Here is a 17094-nt window from a genome sequence, read left to right on the forward strand (position 1 = left end):
ATAAAAGGAGAACAAGATCACAAAGGGGTATGAGGAAGCTTTGGAGGTGATGACTATGTTTATTATCTTGATTGCAGTGATAGGTTCACAGATGTGTACATGTGTCAAAACATATCAAACTCTTTACATATTAGCAGTTTATTATAAGTCAACTATAGCTCAGTAAAACTTAAAGAACAAACAAACAAGTAAACTTCAGAGAATGTGTCACCACAAAACCTGAAACAAAGCAAAAGGTATTTTTCCAGAAGAAGCTCAGAGATGTCAGAAGGAATAAAGAACAATGAAAATGATAACTAGTGGATAAATCTAAATAAATATTGACATCATAATAATAGAACTTACTCATTTTGAGATATATATGGAATTAAAATATATTACAACAATGGCCTATAAATCAGGAGGGGGAATGGATTTAACACGTTCTGAAGTTCTTGCATTTATCCAAGAAGAGACACATATAACAGTTAATAGTAACAGACAAATTCATAGGAGAATCTATTGTCAAAATGTTCATACTACTCAAGTGATGTATAGATTCAATGCAATCTCATCAAAATTCCAATGACTTTTTTTTACAAAAATAGAAAAAATAATCTTAAAATTGGTATGAAACCACAAAAGACACCAAATAGCCAAAGTAATCTTGAGCAGAAACAAAGCTGGAGGCTTCACACTCTCTGATTTCAAATCATATTGCAAAGCTATAGCAATCAAATAGTTTGGCACTGGCATAAAAACAGACACATAGATCAATGGAACAGGATAGAAAGTTCAGGAACAAACAGATGCATATGTGATCAACTAATCTTTGACAAAGGTAGCAAGAATATATAATGGAGAGAGGATAGTCTCTTCAATAAATGGTTTTAGGGAAACTGGATATCCACTTGAAAAATCAAACAAACCAAAAACAACGGAATCAGATCCTTATCTCACACCATACACCAAAAGTCAACTATAAATGGATTAAAGGTATAGACTTAAGACCTAAAAATATAAGATCCTTAAAAGAAAACATAGAGGAAAATCTCCAGTGGTCTTGGCAATGATTTTTGGATATGATACCAAAAGCAGGCAATCAAAACAAAAATAAACAAATGGGACTACATCGAGCTAAAAGTTTCTACATGGCAAAAGAACCAGTCAACAAAGTGACAGGACAACTCACATAATGGGAGAAAATATTTGCAAACCATATATCTGATAAGGGGTTAATATCCAAAACATATAAAGAACTTATTCAACTCAGTAGAAAAAACCCTCAAATAACTGCATTTTGAAATGGGCAAAGACCAGCCTGGGAAACATGGTGAAAGCCTGTTACTACAAAAACACAAAAATTAGCTGGGCATAGTGGTGCACACCTGTGGTCCCAGCTACTTGGGAGGCTTAGGTGGAAGGATCACTGCACTTCAGCCTGGGTGACAGAGTGAGACCCTGTCTCAAAAAAAAAAAAAAAGGGAAAAATTAAAAAAATAGGCAATTGATAATTTTCTGAAAAACATACAAATGGCTAACAGATACATAAAAAAAGTGGTCAATATCTCTATCAGGGAAATACAAATCAAAACCACAAGGAGATACTGCCTCAAACTTGTTAGGATGGCTACTATTAAAAAGTCAAAGGATACTAGGTGTTGGTGAGGATATGGAGGAAAGGGAACCCTTCCCCATTCTTGTGAGAATGTAAATTGGTACAGTCATTTGGAAAACAGTACAAAGGTTCCTCAAAAAGTTAACAATATAGTTATCATATGTTCTAGCATTTCTACCTCTGGATATGTATTCATGGAAAATAAAATCACTATATCAAAGAAATATTTGCACTCCTATGTTCACTGCAGCATTATTTATAATAGCCAAGATATAGAAACAAACCAAGTATCCATCAATGGATGAATGGATTTTCAAAATGTGATATATGTGTATATATGTACATATATACACATATATATCACATTTTAAATGAAATATATCACATTTAGATGAAATAAGCTAGGCACAGGAAGACAAACAGTGCATGATTTCACTTACACATAAAAAAGTAGAACTCAGAGACACAGAGTACAATGATGGTTTCCAGGAGAGAGAGGTGGGGGAAATGGGAAATGCTGGTCAAAAGGTGCAAATCTGCAGTTATAAGATGAATTAGTTCTAGATACCTAACATATAGCCTAGTGACTATAATTAATACTAACATTTTACTTAAATATATACAATTTTTGTCAATCATACCTCTAAAGCTGAAAAAAGGAAAATAAATAGACTGAGAGAAAAAAGGATGAATCAAGAAAGCATGTTGTAATCCTTATTGTCAGTAGGACATTAGCAAATAAGACATAAGCAGAAATGTGAACAGCACCTGTGCATTCAGTCTTTCTTATTGCTCTAGAGACCCTTGCCATGGCTGCCGTGTGAAGAAGCCTCTGTTGGCTTGTCTTCCAATGATAGATATAGGGCTCAATTGTCTCTATGCCCCAAGGGCCAGCCAGGTAAGCATTGGAAACAGGTCATCCAGCTGACCAGCAGCTGGCCATAGAAACATGAGTGAGCCCAGCCCACACCAGCAGATGAACCTACTGGCTAAATCCAGCCCAAATTGTGGATCCACAACATTCTGAGCTGAACAAATGATTGTTGTTTTAAGCCACTAAATTTTGAGGTGGTTTGTTATACAACAGAAGCTGATTGATGGAGAAATTGACACCTGTAAATGGGGTGCTGCTGAACTAAAAACCTAAAACATGAGCCATTGTCTTTAGGACTGGGTGACAAACAGAGGATAGAAAAGCAGCGAGGGAACTATTTCCAAAGCTTGGAAAATTTGCAAATAAACAGTTGTGGAGGCTGGAATGTAATGAGGAAACTGCTCTAGAAGGCTGGGAAATTGAGGATCTGTGTTGAATAGTAGTAACATTTGACAAAGCTGTTGTTGCCCATGGTAACTGTATAATAAATCTAATAAACTTGCGGACATTGGCAAGGTGATTTCCGGGAAGAATGTTCAAAGTGTTTTAGAATGTTTTAGCTGCCTATGATAAGGTATGGGAAGAGAGAGATCAGCTAAAGAAAGAATTGTTCAGTTTGCAACAAGAGTTGAAATAACTGTAGAGAAGTCAGAAAGTAATGGGTTGAAAACCAAAACTACTTCTTAATTCTGGTCCTTCAAGCCAGTAAATTACTTTCAAAGTAAGTAATGGCCTCAGGGTAAAGAATTAGTTAAGAGTGTAACTATGGGATCCTTAGATAAGACCTTGGAAAGATTTATGGTGGCTCCTAGTAGATCCTTTCAACTAGATAAAAGGGATTTAGTTTGCCAAAATTAGCAAGAGGCTATCTAGGAAAGAATTTCAAGTGTGGATCTGTGGCATGAAGCTGACCAGAATCAGATAAACTGGAAACCCACAAAGTCTTTATGAGAACTGCATTGGCAAAAGCACTGCTGGCTAGGACTAAAAGGCTCTGAGACAATTTGAAATACTATACTTTAATACAAACTAATTCCAGCTATATGCATTAACACAGATAATGACCAGTTAGTCTTATCATAAGAATGAAAAGTTGGCTTAATGTTAGACCACTGAATAAGGTAATGCGTTATATTAACAGATTAAAGGTGGAGTAAACATACAGTTTTTTTAAGTGAAGAACTGTTGGCAATATTAAAAATTAGATCATGATAAAAAACTTAGCAAATGATGGATAGAAGGAATCATCTTTAACCTAACAGGGAAATTAATTACATATTTTTGGAAAAGTACAAAGCATTCTTAGTGGTAAAATGTTGAAAGTATTCTCTTTAAGGTCAGGAATTAGACTTAAATGTTAGTTACCATCACTTACATACAATATCATATTAGAAGTCTTAATAATTGTGGTAAGATAAGAAAAACATGTATATAAAATTTGAAAAAAAAGTTACCACCATTTTCAAATGATATAGATGTCTATAAAAAATACCAAACTTTTTACAGATACAAATTTAGAATTCATAAGAGTATTTAGCACAGTTAATGGACACAAAATCAATATTCAAGCCAATTGCATTCAGCAACAATCCAAGAGTTCCTCTTGCAGGAAACATATTTACCAGGAGTCTTACAGAAGAATTTTCATTGTGTCTTTGTTTGTAATAAAAAAATGGAAAAGAATGGAATAGTTATCAATGGTAAAATAGCTCTATACATTAGGGTGTATGTTCATACAACAGAAAACTACATATCACTAAAAACTAATAAACTGTAACTATGTATATGAACAGAGATCATTCTCAAAAACATATGGTCAAGTAAAAAAATCATGTCTCAGAATAATAATACTGTATTATCCCATTTACATAAAACTCAAAACCAGACAAACCAAAAACGTATGTATTAATAGTTTAGTGGCACATATACCGGAAGAAAAAAGTAAAAACAAAGGAATGAAAAACAAAACATTTGAGGTCAGAGAGGAATTTCAAAGATGTGGAAGCTGTTCTATTTCTTAGGCTGGGTGGTGGGTTCACAGGTGTTTATTTTTAAATGGTACGTATACATCATTTATATTATTTTCTGTACAATACATTGCATAATTTAAAAGTTTTTTTTTTTTTTTTTTTTTTTTTGAGACGGAGTCTCACTCTGTCGCCCAGGCTAGAGTTCAGTGGCGCAATCTCGGCTCACTGCAAGCTCCACCTCCCGGGTTCACGCCATTCTCCTGCCTCAGCCTCTCCGAGTAGCTGGGACTACAGGCGCCCGCCACCGTGCCCGGCTAATTTTTTTTTGTATTTTTAGTAGAGACGGGGTTTCACCGTGGTCTCGATCTCCTGACCTCGTGATCCGCCCGCCTCGGCCTCCCAAAATGCTGGGATTACAGGCTTGAGCCACCACGCCCGGCCAATTTAAAAGTTTTAAGAAATATTTAGTCTATGGGACATTTCCCCTATGAAGCTTTCACAGAACCCATTTTCCAAAGTAACAGGTGTGTATGCCTTTGATTTATGTTCCCACAGATTCACCTCTTTTAAAACTTGTAGAAAATTATCCATTACTGTATATTTGTTGGTGTTCCCACCTAAATGGCGAGATCCTTGAAGACAAGAATTACTTCTGTTACAAATAAAGTTTCGGTGCTGCAAAAGAAATAGCACTTGAATATAAAATTTTCTTTTTTACTTCTCAGCAAGGCAATTTACTTCTATAGAAGGGTGTGCCCTCACAGATGGAGCAGTGGTGAGTGCACACCCGAACAAGGGAGGGGAAGGGGGTCTTATTCCTGACACACGTGGCCCCTGTTGCTGTGTCATTCCCCTATTGGTTAGTGTTAGACCGCACAGGCTAAACTAGTTCTGATTGGCTAATTTAAAGAGAGTGACGGGGTGAGTGGTTTGGCAGGGAAAATGGTTATGGCAGAGCAGGAAATTGGAATGAGTCAGGGTGGAGAATGAGCAGGTAATCAGAATGAGTCAGGGTGGAGCAGGTGATTGAAAAGGTTGCTTTACCAGGAAGTTTAAAAGTAGAAGGCAAAGAATTGAACATACTGACATTGATTCTTTGAAGGGAAATTTAGAACTCATGTCTAACAATTTTCTTATTTTAGTATCCTTGGCACTTAGCACATAGTCTGGTTAATAGTATGTGCTAATAAAGATTTCTTTTAGGATAGTGAGGGAATTAATTGTTGAAAGGTGGTAAACCATACATATCCTCATGCACACATATACACAGCTTATTTTCCTTTCATATTTGTCTTATATTACAGTCTAGTAATTTTCCAATTCTTGGTTGTTGGTTTTTTTTTTTTTTTTTTGAGATGGAGTTTCCCTCTGTTGCCCAAGCTGGAGTGCAGTGGTGCGGTTTCAGCTTACTGCAGCCTCTGCCTCCCAGGTTCAGGAGATTCTCGTGCCTCAGCCTCCGGAATAGCTGATGTTACAGGAAAGGGGTCTCAGTCCACACCACAAGAGAGGGTTCTTCAATCATGCACAAGAAAGAATTCAGGGCGAGTCCACAGTGCAAAGCAAAAGTGAGTTTATTAAGAAAGTAAAATGGTGAAAGTGTTACAGGAAAGGAGTCCCAATCTACATCCCAAGAAAGGGTTCTCGGATCTCGCACAAGAAAGAATTCAGGGTGAGTCTGCCGTGCAAAGTGAAAGCAAGTTTATTAAGAAAGTAAAGGAATAAAAGAATGGCTACTCCATAGACAGAGCAGCCCCGAGGGCTGCTGGTTGCCCATTTTTGTGATTATTTCTTGATGATATGCTAAACAAGGGGTGGATTGTTCATGCTTCCCCTTTTTAGACAATACAAGGTAACTTCCTGATGTTGCCATGGCATTTGTAAACTGTCATGGTGCTGATGGGAGTGTAGCAGTGAGGACATGCAGAGGTCACTCTTATGGCCATTTTGGTTTGGTGGGTTTTGGCCGGCTCCTTTACTGCGAACTGTATTATCAGCAACGTCTGTATGACCTCTATTTTGTGCTGACCTCTTATCTCATCCTGTGACTTAGAATGCCTTAACCATCTGGGAATGCAGCCCAGTAGGTTTCAGCCTTATTTTACCCAGCTCCTATTCAAGATGGAGTTGCTCTGGTTCACACACCTCTGACAAAAGAACAGCTACTCCATAGACAGAGTAGGGCATTCCTGAAAGTAAGAGGAGGAACACGTCCAACCTAGGTACAATGCCTGTATATATAGGATAAAAAAGATCCTGGGGAGATGTGCTCTGCTACAAGGGTTTGTGATAGAGGATTAATTTTCTTAATGACAGTATTTTGCAAGAATCGATATTATCATATTATCTTTAAAGCAAAATTAGGAATGTCTTTGTTCCCAAGATATCAGGATATTAGGATACTCTCAAGTGTGGATCTATTTAGTAAACATGATCAATTTGTTCCTTCAACTGTAAGCTTCAACTGTAAGCTGGGAATGCGGCCCAGCAAGTCCCAGCCTCATTTTCCTAGCTCTCACTCAAGATGGAGTCGCTCTGGTTCGAACACCTCTAACATTAGGATTACAAGCCCCCACCACCACACCCAGCTAATTTTGTATTTTTAGTAGAGACTGGGTTTCACCATGTTGGTCAGGCTGGTCTCTAACTCCTGACCTCAAGTGATCCGCCCACCTCGGCCTCCCAAAGTGCTGGGATTACAGGCTTGAGCCACCATGCCTGGCCTCAACTCCTGTTTTTATCCTAATATTTTCTTAAATTCTGAGTTTTCTGGTGTGTGTGTGTGTGTATGCACGTGTGTGTGTGTGTATATATATGCATGCATGCACACAAAGGCTGAGGAAAGGAGATTGGAGGGGATGGGTGGGGAGAGTGTACAGAGGAAAAGGAGAAGATGTAGATATTCAAAAGCAAATAATCCCGTTTTCCAGAGTAAAAGCCAGTCTTAGCAAAGCCGGGGTGTAGGTAATGTTAAACAGACCCTTGGAATTCCCCTGTTTGTCTTTTGGTCCCTTCCTGTCCCCTACTCTAGCCCTGCTCCCCACCCCCACCTCTCTTGTCTTGGATTTCACTCTCAAAAGACTGACATGTAAATTTCTTTTTAGATGTCAGTTGAGACCTAATGTACTCCTCCCTCATGGACATTTGCTTTTCAACAGGGGACCCCTTAAGGCAGAAAAGTTTTACAAAACTCAAGGAACACAACTCCAAAGTGCTATTTTAGGCACTGTAACAGATTGATGCAGAAGAAAAAAAGAGAAAGATTTCACTGATAAGTATCTCCATTTCTGGTTTTTCTTTTTCTTTCTTTTTTTTTTTTTTTTGAGACAGTCTCACTCTTGTTGCCCAGGCTAGAGTGCAATGGTGCAATCTTGGCTCACTGCAACCTCCAACCTCCGCCTCCTGGGTTTAAGCCATTCTCCTGCCTCAGCCTCCTAAGTAATTGGGATTACAGGCACCCACCACCATGCCCGGCTTTTTTTGTTTGTTTGTTTGTTTTGTTTTTTTAGTGGTGACGGGGTTTCACCATGTTGGCCAGGCTGGTCTTGAACTCCTGACCTCAGGTGATCCCCCCCACCTCCGCCTCCCAAAGTGCTGCGATTACAGGCATAAGCCACCGCGCCTGGCCCATTTCTGGATTTTCTTGGAGATTGGATGCTATGGCCTCACTGTGCCCATCTTCCTATATGGCAACTATTGCATGGTGCTGGGAAGCAGCCACTCTTAATTTTTTTGGTTTGTTTTTCATTTTTTTATTTTTATTTTAGTTTTTTGAGACATGGTCTTCCTCTGTTTCTTAGGCTGGCCCTTTAAACAGGCTGTCATCCTGAAGCTCTTCCCAGTCCCTATGACTCGCTTCATTCAAATGCATCATTTGTCTGTTGGAGTTGGTGAGGCCTTGCTCTACAGCATGCATGAAGTGTAGGAGGGATTAAAAAGAACAAAGTGCATGCAAGAGAGCTCTGTGCCATGCAAGAAGCTCTTACAGATTTTCTTAAGGGGACTTGTAATTAAAAAAAAACTTCAGTGATTCACTGATTGCTGTACACTGTTGAAAGGGATCACGGAAGATTGCTTGTGGGTGTGGTAATAAAGATGTTAATGGTGATGATGGTGATGATGATGATGTGATGATGGTGAAGGCTGTCCTTGCATTGCTATAAAGAAATTCCTGAGACTGGATAATTTATAAGAAAAGAGGTTTAATTGGCTCACGGTTCTGCAGGCTATACAGGAAGCATAGTGCTGGCATCCACTTCTGGGGAGGCCTCAGGAAGCTTTCAAATATGGTGGAAGTCACATGGTGAAAGCAGGAGTGAGAGACAGCAAGAGAGTGAGAGAATGAGACGCCACACACTTTTAAACAGCCAGATCTCAGGAGAACTCACTCACTACCTGGCAGACAGCACCAGAGGAATGGCGCTAAACCATTCATGAGAAATTCACCCCCATAGTCCAGTCACCTCCCACCAGGCCCCACCTCCAATACTGGGGGTTACAATTCAACATGAGATTTGGGAAGAGACACAGATATATATTCCAAACTATATCAGTGGTGGTGACGACGATGATGATGATGGTGATGAGGATGGTGTAATGATGATGACGATGGCTGTGATGATGATGACAGCTACATCCAGTACCAGGCTCTGTGATGGGCACTTTAGATGCTTCGTCTCTAGTCGTTAGAACAACCTTACAAAGTAGGTGGAATTATTACCATTTTATAGTAGAGAAAATTGAGGATCCAGGGAGTTACGTACGTCAAGAGCCCCACACTTGGGAGGTCTCCAGACACACTTTTACAGTCACATAATTCCTCTATCAATAAGAATTTTTTGGAGCATGCATGTGCCTCCTTTTCCATCTATTTATCCATAAAGCATAAATTAGTACTGTGATTATTAGTTAATATCTCAAGGCATAGAATATGCCCAGGGCAAAGTTTACTGTGAATAATAGTGGATGTAAATCCACATTTCAAGTAGTCTTCTTGATAATTTTTTACTCTTTTTTGGTGGGGGGGTGGCAGTTGCTTGTCAGATGTGATTAGATCAACATTATTTTTACCTCATCAGATGGTTGACAAAGAGCTTGAAGTGGAAGTGGGAGAAGTTTCAGCTCCGTCATTTTTCATGTCAACTTGCAGTTTGAGTTACGATTTCTAATTGTCCTCTTTGTGAGGGCAATTCAGTTAAAACTAGATAATACTGCCTGTGAATTCACTTAACCAGCCAAAGATAACTGCAATTGGCCAACATGCCAGCGCGGGCACTGCAGCTCACTCTTTAAGGCCCCTCCCTTGCTCCTTACCCCAAGTCTCAATGGCCCTGGGACAATGAGAGACAAACTTAATTTCCTTCTTTTTGTTTAGATTTGACAAGTGGTGAATAGTTCTAAAAGCTTCCAGGGGGCCGGGCGCAGTGGCTTGCACCTGTAATCCCAGCACTTTGGGAGGCTGAAGCGGGCGGATCACGAGGTCAGGAGTCCGAGACCATCCTGACCAACATGGGGAAACCCCATCTCTACTAAAAATATAAAAAAATTAGCCAGGCGTGGTGGCACATGCCTGTAATCCCAGCCAGGGTGAGGCAGGAGAATTGCTTGAACAGGGGAGGTGGAGGTTGTAGTGAGCTGAGATTGCACCACTGCACTCCAGCTTGGGTGATAGAGCAAGACTTCATCTCGGGGGGAAAAAAAAGGCTTCCAGCGTTCCAGTGCATCATCTTGTGCCCCCTTTTTTGAGGCCATGGTGGTGGTCCTAAGATCCAAACACAGGGCATTTTCTCTCTTTCTCTCACTCTCTCTCTCCCCATCCCTCCTCTCTCCACCACCCTAAGACCTGTGCTCCTACCATGGTAATCTGCCTTGGTGTCAGTTTTGGTTTTCATTAGAGCAAAAATGTTTGGAACAAGGAGTCAAGGCCCACCTTATCTTTTTCTTTCTCTTCCTTCTCATATTTTGTTCCCTGCCAAAAGAAATATGCTGGCTTTGAATTTGAATAAATAAATAAATAAATACCCTTCAGTGGAATAGAAAATGTAAAGCTTTTAGGTCTTTTTTTCTAGAAAATATCTGCGTGTTGCTTGACTTCCTTCCCTCCCATCTGCCTGATTCTGGGGGACTCTCAATAGATCAATAGACGTTTGTGGAGTAAATGGAGGAAGGAGGAAAGAAGAAATGAAGGAAGTGTGTTGGGGATGCCTGAGACGGTTAAGAGAAAGAGGAAAATTGAGAAATGATGGGATGGCAGGACTTGGAGACAGAATTGGGGGCTTCAGAAGTCCTCAAACACCTACCTTTGAGAATTAAATGACATCTAACCTTGGTCAGCATTTGGAAGGACACTTTTTGTTCAAAAAAGAAAAACGGTACAGTACACTGTGATAAGACCATTTCCTTTCTCACAGCGTCTCCTTTAATGTCAGGTCTGAAATATGAAGTCATTAGGGGATATTAAAACAGTGCTGACAAACTAATTAACAAAAGACATTACGCCGGATGGGCTCAATTTATCCTTTTTAATGGTTCTTATAAATGGGTGCCGCCAATTAAAATTAATAAAGATTTACCAGCGATTGCCCGGTGTATATTGCTAAGAAGCGCCGCTGAAGGTCGGCTTAAAGTCAGCTTTGTCAAAGCTGCAAGTTCAGCTCCTGAGCAGCCAGCCCCACAGAGTCCCTGGCTTTTTTGTTTCCCCCTGGCTGTTTCTCCTTCAGCTCCCTCTCGACTTTCTATCCTTGGCTCTGAGTTGTTTGCCCACCATCTCTTCCACCCCACTGTCAGCTCAGCTCCATCCTAGGCTGACTGAGATGCTCGAAAATTAAATACGTAAAGGAAAGAATAAAACACTCCTCCCAGTCTCACAGTAGCTGGTCTGATTTGTCACAATTTGCATTATGGCATTTCTGCTGTTAATTATGTGGAAAGTGCCTTCTGGGTTTGTTTAGCAGAGCCCATTTCTTGAGATCCACCCAGACTGGCTTATCCTAAAACCTTCTTGGCGTCCTCAGATTCCTGAGAGATCCAACAGGATGGGTGCGTGGTCCTGAAAACGCTGTCCTGAGAGTTGTCCCAAAGCTGGAATGTGCTTTAAGTGGGTGGGGGTTTGGAGAGAGTGGTGGTGGCCATTCTTCAGGGAACGTTCTGGTCATTCTCCATTTTATCAAGTGCGGATTTCTTTTTTGATGCATTAGACAGTTCCTGATTGATCTCTGTCTTAATGCAAGGGATACCTGTGATGTCCACACAGACTGGACCACTGTTCTAAAGCCCCCACCCCCCTTCTTTCTGAACACTTCTCCAGCTCAGGGCTGAGCAGCTGCTCTGCTAGAACTCTTCCTATCCCTAGATCCAAGCTGCTGCTATCCCACAGTTAGGCCGGCCTTGGCTCTACTCAACATCAGCCTCAAGGGTGAGTTCTTTATAACCAGCACTCAAGGAGTGGGGCCAGGTGAGCTCCTGAAAAATACCTTCTTTGTCTTTCCTGTAAACAGGGTTAAGTTCTTATCTCCTCACATCTGGGCAAGGTTTGGGGATGAGATAAAGTGGGAGGCTCCAAAGAAGTGAAATCTTAAGAGGCACTTGTCCGGAGGCCACTCGTACAGCTGTCACTGGCTGCATGAGGGAGTGAAGATTCCACCTCTCTGTTCAAGCCTGGGAGGAGCCTGTGTTTGAAGGTAAGTGAAAGGGAATTCCTTTAAGGCAAAAGCCAACAGGCTGGAGTCACAGGAGCCTGAAGTGTGGTTCCCACCGCTGCCAGAATGTGATCTGAAGGATACCAAATGGTCCCTTCTCCCTATGGGCTGGTCCCATGCCCCTTGGCTTGAAGTCTCAGGGTAGGAATCACTTGAAGGTTGCATGCCAGGTGCTGATCTTGGTTCTAGAAAACCTCATTTAATGCTGCTTCCCTGGTTCTCTTGCTGAGCTCCAGGAACTCAGGTGAGTTTGTTAGATAAACCGTGTGACACCTGGTACCTTAAAGGCCTGAGGAACAGGACAGGCATGCCAACAGGGTACAAGTGGGTCAAGAGGAAGTGTGAGCCTTCTCAGCTTGAGAGGGCAAAGGAGCTAAAACCTGACTTTTCCACTTCACAAATTACCCAGTACCTGCCTTTTCCTTGTGTGCCTTTGATGTAGGATTCTGCATATAAGCTTCCTGCAAAAAAGGAAGCAATCAGGATGACCAGGCAGGCACTTGGATGCAACTTCTTGAGTAAGGTCTGATGCTGGCACTACAGTCCCCAGCCAGTCTGTGTCACACACTCCTGTTTCAAATGGTGCCCTGGGTATCCGCTGCCATTGGATATCATCTTACCTCATAGGCTTCCTGGGAGATGGCTGCATTTGGGATCATCCAAGGCAGGCACCGTGGAAAAACCACTGCCTGTAGAGTCAACCAGACTAGGGACCTACCACATCTGGCTGTGTGCCATTGGAGACAGCCATGTATAATGCTGAGCACACGATTACATTAAGTGCATATTGGTTCTTTTCCTAAGTTTTTTCCACGGTGAGGGTGACTTTTATGTGTTAACTTGACTGGGCCCCAAGGTACCCAGATGATGGCCAAACATTGCTCTGGTTTATCTGTGAGGGTGTTTTTGGATGAGATTAATGTTGGAATCTGTAGATTGAGTAAAGCAGATTGTCCTCCTCAGTGTGGGGGCTTCATTTAATCAGTTGAAGTCCTGAGAAAAACAAAAAGTTGTCCCTCCCACAGTGAGAGAGAATTCTCCTATTCAACAGCATTTCAGACTTGTCAGCCTCCATAATCATGTGAGCTAATGCCTTAGAGTAAAACTGTCTGTCTATCTATCTTATCTATCTTATCTATCTATCTATCTATCTATCTATCTATCTATCTATCTATTGCCTATTGTTTCTCTGGAGTACTCTATTATGTCTGCATTTCTGTCACCTTTATGCATTTCTGTCACCTTCATGTGTTGACAATGTGGGGTTAATATTGCCCTGATTCTCAGACTGTGTTTTGGAGGGAAGTGACATTCTTGTCAAGTCAAATGGCTTTGTTAAGATAATCTCAGAAAAGCCGGGTGTGGTGGCTTACACCTGTAATCCCAGCACTTTGGGAGGCCAAGGCAGGTAGATCACTTGAGGTCAGGAGTTTGAGACCAGCCTGGTCAACATGGTGAAACCCCGTCTCTACTAAAAATACAAAAATTGGCCGGGCATGGTGATGCGCACCTGTAATCCCAGCTACTGAGGAGGCTGAGGCAGGAGAATCACTTGAACCCAGGAGGCGGAGGTTGCAGTGAGCTGAGATCACACCACTGCACTCTAGTCTAGGTGACGAGAGCAAAACTGTCTCAAAACAAAAAACAAAAAAAACTCAGAAAGACCCTAATTTTTCAGTGTCTCCAAAAAGGAGAGAACTGGAAGACTTGGACTTACTTTAAAAATCAGTAAAAGAATAGCACAATGGAATATATTTGTTCCAGGTCATTCTGAGTCATAGAAACCAGAGCTGGACAGGCTCCTGAAAGCAAGGGTTGGACCACAGGACAAGGAGAGACAGCTCTCACAGAAAGGGCAAGGTAGGTTCATTCTCACCTTGGAGGGGCTCCTGGTAGAGCGGACTCCAGCTACTTTCTCTGTTACCCCTTCCTTACTTCCCACCTAATTTTCAAATCTTCATGGAAAAGTGGAAACGGGCAAGGTAGGCAGTCCCACAGCTGAGCTCTGAAGGCCGTGGGGAAACCGTCCATGGGCAATGAATTCACTGGAAATGTGACCTCCAGAGAATCCGACTCTCTGGGAGGCATTAGCCACACTCTTAATCGTGCATTTTATTGTTTCCTTTCTAGCATTGCACAGCAAGTCACTTGTGTGACAGTACATTAGGGACGACAGAGCAAGTTAGAATAAATAGACTGTTCCATCACAGAGCCTCCTCTATCAGAAACCAGGATGCAAATGCCTTCTGAAGGCCAGAGGGGTAAAGAGTCCCTGAAGTGGACTGAAGAGATGAATTCAAAAGGAAAGAGTGTTCCAAGGAATGCCTTCAGTCCGACCAGTCTTAAACAGCAAGATATAGACACGCGAGTTAAAAATTAAAATGTTTCCCATTATAATCTTTTAGTTTTAATATTAGGGACTAATTTAATTTTAACTGTGACCCTTCCCCACTACCGAGTTGTCAAATGTGATTTTAGGGTTTAATGTGAGATGACCCTCATCGGGAAGAGGTAAGAGGGGCAGTTGAAAGATCACTGGACTTAGAACCACAAGATGCCCTGGCGTTCTGTCATTCCTCAACTGCTGGCAGGGTGACTTTGGATAAGTAACCCCACTTCTCTGTGTTCCGATTGCTTCAGCTTTCTGTGGTCAGTTAGGAATCACACCCCCCACTTACCACAAAAAAGACTCAAATGGGACTATGTACCCAAAAGCAATGTGTACATAAATGTGAGGAGTTAGTAGATCTCCCTTAAGGATTTCTGATCAGGAGGGAAAATGGAGTGAGACTGGGGATGTGTCCTTAGCTGGAGAAATAAGATAGCATTTATTATACTATAGTAGTTAACAACCTTGTACATTGGACACTTTTATCTTCTCTATACAAATGAGAAAATAAAGTTTAATAAAGTCAAGAATTGCACATGGTTACACAACGAGGGAGTACCAATGCTTAGACCCGAGCTCATGTCTTCTGACTCCATAGCTCTTGCCCTTTCTACCATGCTAAGCTGGCTTTAATCAGTGTCCCGGAATTATCCAGTCAGCACTCTAAAGCTCAGCCCCTTCTCAGGAACTGTGGTAATGAGACAGTAGAGACAAACAAATTGAGGGCCCCAGTGTCTATTGCCTGTTTATAGTCCTGTGGACTTTATGTGAGGGAAACTGTCATGTATTTGTTGTTAATTCATCCATCCATCCACCCATTTATCATCTAGGGTTCTTTAATGTGATAGAAAAATAATAGGATTTGGGGCTGGGCATGGTGGCTCATGCCAGTACTCCAGCACTTTGGGAGTTCGAGACCATCCTGAGCAACACGATGAAACCCTCTATAAAAAAAACAAAAATTAGTTGGGCATGATTGCTTGAGCCTGAAAGGCAAGGCTGCAGGGAGCTGTGATTGTACCACTGCAAAACTCCAGCCTGGGTGACAGAGCAAGACCCTGTCTCAAAAAATAAAATAAAATAAAAAAAAAAGGATGTGGAGTCAGAGGAAGAACTGGATTTCAGTCTCCATTGCAGACTTTCTTCCACCTGCATCAGAAACATTTGTTAAGTATGCAAATTCCCAAACCTACTGAATTAGATTCTCCAGAGCTAGAACCTAGTAATCTGTTTATTTTACAATCTCTCTAGTTAACTCTGGTATCCCTAAAGTTTGAGAATTACTGCCGAAGGCCTCATGCCAACTTCTGGTAGGTTTCAGGCTGCTCGAAGAATATAAAATCAAACATTACCCTGGTTTGGGGTGAGGAACTATGTTATGGGCTGTGTCCTAGAGATTGAGTTATCCTTGACTCTCTGTGAAATGGGGCTCTCTGGTGCTCCCTTTTCTTCCATTCTTTTTGTCTCCAATTCTGGCTTTTTCCCTAAGCAAGAGAACAATATTCCCTGATTTGGTGATACTCAAGGTTGATCCTGCTCTGGGGTATTCTTCTCTCCCCTTCTACACTGAAACATGGCACATTCTAGAATCCTAGAGCACTGAGGAATCCTGGAGATGAAAAGTTAGGTCTTCAGATTAAAACCCTGGAGATTAAAACTGTCTATGCTCTCTCTATTATATAAGGCTTCCTTGCATATAGGTAGAGTTTAAATGCTTGAATATATGAGTCAGTGACTGAATATTTCTCCCAGGCTATTCCAGGCTCTAAATATTTGCCTAGGACAAGCTCTTCATGATCACTGGGAAACTAGACATCTATAATAGAAATTTTAATCATTCTCATTTACTATAACAGTAACTATGAATACTAGCATCATTTATTGAGCATCTATGTGCCAGGTGCTGTATTAGATGCTTTACAGACATCATCTTTTTTTTTTTTTTTTTTTTGAGATAGAGTCTCGCTCTGTCACCCAGGCTGGAGTGCAGTGGCGCAATCTCAGCTCACTGCAACCTCTGCCTCCCGGGTTCAAGCGATTCTCCTGCCTCAGCCTCCTGAGTAGCTGGAACTACAGGTGTGCGTCACCATGCCTGCCTAAGTTTTGTATTTGTAGTAGAGACAGGGTTTCGCTATGTTGGCCAGGCTGGTCTCGAACTCCCGACCTCAGGTGATCCACCTGCCTTGGCTTCCCAAAGTGCTGGGATTACAGGCGTGAGCCACCATGCCCAGCCTACACACATCATCTTACAACATCCTTACAAAAGTCTGGCAAAGTACGTGTTTTTATCTTTAGTGTATGGATGAAGAAACTTGAGGCTCAGAAAACCAGGCTGACTTGTTCAAGGTCACAACTAGGGAGTGGCAGAGCCAGATATGTGTGTCCAAAGCCCATGGTTTTTTGGTTTTTTTGGGGGGGACTATGCTAGGGAGTTCTTTATAGCCTAACTATCACTCTGGCAGGTCTCCCAGGAATTTTGTGGACAGCTTGAGTCATTGAAACTGCCTGGTCTTAGCCTACGTGGAAGCCTTGGGAAATAGTGACAATCCTCACCAAAACAGGAGCAGCTT

Source organism: Symphalangus syndactylus, chromosome 8 (genome assembly GCF_028878055.3).
Source record: "Symphalangus syndactylus isolate Jambi chromosome 8, NHGRI_mSymSyn1-v2.1_pri, whole genome shotgun sequence".
Taxonomy (NCBI): Eukaryota; Metazoa; Chordata; class Mammalia; order Primates; family Hylobatidae; genus Symphalangus; species Symphalangus syndactylus.